This window comes from Tenrec ecaudatus, chromosome 17 (genome assembly GCF_050624435.1).
Source record: "Tenrec ecaudatus isolate mTenEca1 chromosome 17, mTenEca1.hap1, whole genome shotgun sequence".
Taxonomy (NCBI): domain Eukaryota; kingdom Metazoa; phylum Chordata; class Mammalia; order Afrosoricida; family Tenrecidae; genus Tenrec; species Tenrec ecaudatus.
In genome coordinates, this window is record NC_134546.1 from 60494089 (window position 1) to 60496693 (window position 2605).

Sequence of the window (2605 nt, forward strand, 5' to 3'; positions counted from 1 at the left end):
CAGTCTGTAGATAATTGGATATCTCCTTACAGAAGGGTCACAGGGAAGAGATGAGTCAGTCAGGGTGCAGTATAGCTCCTATGAAACATACAGCTTTCCTCTAGCTTCCTCCACCCCACTATCGTGGGGTCTACCTTACAATTCCGGCTAGACCAGAGCATGTACACAGGTACAGATAAGAGCAGGAAACACAGGGAATCCAGAACAGATAAACCCCTCAGGACCAATAATGAGAGTAGCCATACCAGGAGGGGAAGGGGAAGGGGAAGGTGGGGAAAGAAAGGGGGAACTGATCACAATGATCTACATATAACCCCCTCCTTGGGAGATGGACAACAGAAAAGTGGGTGAAAAGAAACATCAGTCAGTGCAAGACATGAAAAAATAATAACAATTTATAAATTATCGAGGGTTCATGAGGAAGGGAGGGAAAAATATGAGGAGCTGATACCAAGGGCTCAAGTAGAAAGAAGATGTTTTGAGAATGATGATGGCAACATATGTGCTTGACACAATGGATGGATGGATGGATGGATGGATGGATGGATGGATGGATGGATGGATGGATGGATGGATTGTGATAAGAGCTGTACAAGCCCCTAATAAAATGATTTTTAAATGAACAATTCCTTGCCATCAAGTCAGCACTGACCCGTTTGAGCCCTGGAGGGTAGGTAGAACTGCCCCTGTGGGTTTCTGAGCCTGTAACTGTTTACAGGAGTAGAAAGCCCTGTCTCTCTCCCAGGGTGATTACATAGTGCCTGGCACATCCACATAGGGCCACAGCCTAGCCACAGTGATGCATGGCAGTGACCACGGCGGGAACCCTTGAGCGAAGCACTGAAGGGACTCAGGAGCGGAAGGAGAGGCATCTTGCCCGGCACCAGGAGGCAAGAGAGGGGGCAGCCCCGGTGCCAAGCCTCGCCCTGCCCACCTTAGTGTGCTGTTCGGTTGGGGGACTTCACTCCTCTGAGCCTCGATTTCTCATAAAGTGGCAGTAACGGTGGTGGCCCCAGAGGCTCTGTCAGGCCCTTTACTAAAACTGAATATAGACCGAGCCCAGCCCATAGCACCTGCTCAATAAGTGTCAGTGGCCTGTCTGTCACCCCAACGCTATTTCAGAGGACCACTGATATGGGATTGCTGGTTCTCTGTCAGTCTGAAACCTCGGTTTCACTTCCGCAAGCAGAAAAGCCAGCCTCCTTAGACACGCTTGCATTCATTTGCTTTTTCAATATTTGTTGAGCACTCCTTCTGCACCCGGCTGGGTCCTGGGTGCCAGGGACACCGGAGTGAGCAAACAGCCCTCGCCCTCCTCACACGCACCCCGGTCAGGGGAGGCAGGCAGCGAACAAACAGGGGCAGCCTGACATCAGGTCGCTGTGTGCCCTGTGAGGGGAATAGACCTGGGCCGTGGGCACCCAAGAGCCTGGTTCGGCTTCCTTTCCCAGGGCCAGTCGACATGGACGTGGCCTGAAGCTAGCTAGCTGAGACTAGGGGTTCCTCGATGTTACCGTGTCACCCCGCAATCCCCGGTGTTTGCCCCAGAGAAGTAAACACTTCCGGTCACACAGACCCCTCCACACCAAGTTCGCGGCAGCTTTGAGTACAGGAGCCCCAAACTGCTAACGTAAAGACTGGTGGTTTGAACCCCACCCAGCCGCTCTACAAAAACAGGGCCCGCCATCCACTTGCGTTCAGCCAGCCAAGGAAACCCAATGGTGCTGGTCTGCTCCAGCACACGGCGTCGCCCGCCGGGGTCGGATTGGAGCCGATGGCAATTAAGCACAACAACAGCAGCAACACTAGCTTGCCTGTGCCTTCCTGTTCCCACCCTGTGTGCCCCCTAATGTGTGAGCGTCCCAAAACTGAAGCGCTGGATTCTTATCAGAATGAGCGGGCCAGGTCTCAGCGCTGACTCCATCGTAATGTCTGCTGCTTTCGCTGGGAGCCATCACCCCCTTAGACAGATGTAGATCAAATAGCAAAGGAAACAGTGTTTTCTCTGGGCGATCAAACTACAGCTGGGAACAGAATAAGGAGGGGCTGGACACAAGATTGCCTTCTGACCATCCTGCCAAGTCCTGTGAAGGCATGTGATTAAACGGACCAATCTAGATAGCACGCCTTTGTGTTTTCAACTAATCACTGTAGAGACTCGCTCCCACCCCTACTTTGAGAGGTCCTGCCTTATAACTTCCCATCAGCATGTTGTGCCTTTAGTTCTTGACATGGATTGAATTGTGTTGTCCCCCCTCCCAAACCCCTCCCCCCACAAACATATATGAACTTGGATGGGCCACAAATCTCAGTGGCTCGGCAGCAATGCAATGATGTAATCGCCCATGTGATGTGATCAGCTAATCCGTTATAAGGGGGGTTAGGGTGGGATATGACAGCCTTACTCAGTTCGGGTCACAGCCCCAATCCTGATGTAAGGTGAGGTTCCCTGGATGTGGCCTGTCTTTTTTTATTATTGTATTGGGGACTCGTACAACTCTTGTCACAATCCACACATACATCCACTGTGGCAAGCACTCCTGTACATTTGTTTCCCTCATCATCCTCAAAACATTTTCTTTCCACTTGAGCCCCTGGTATCTGC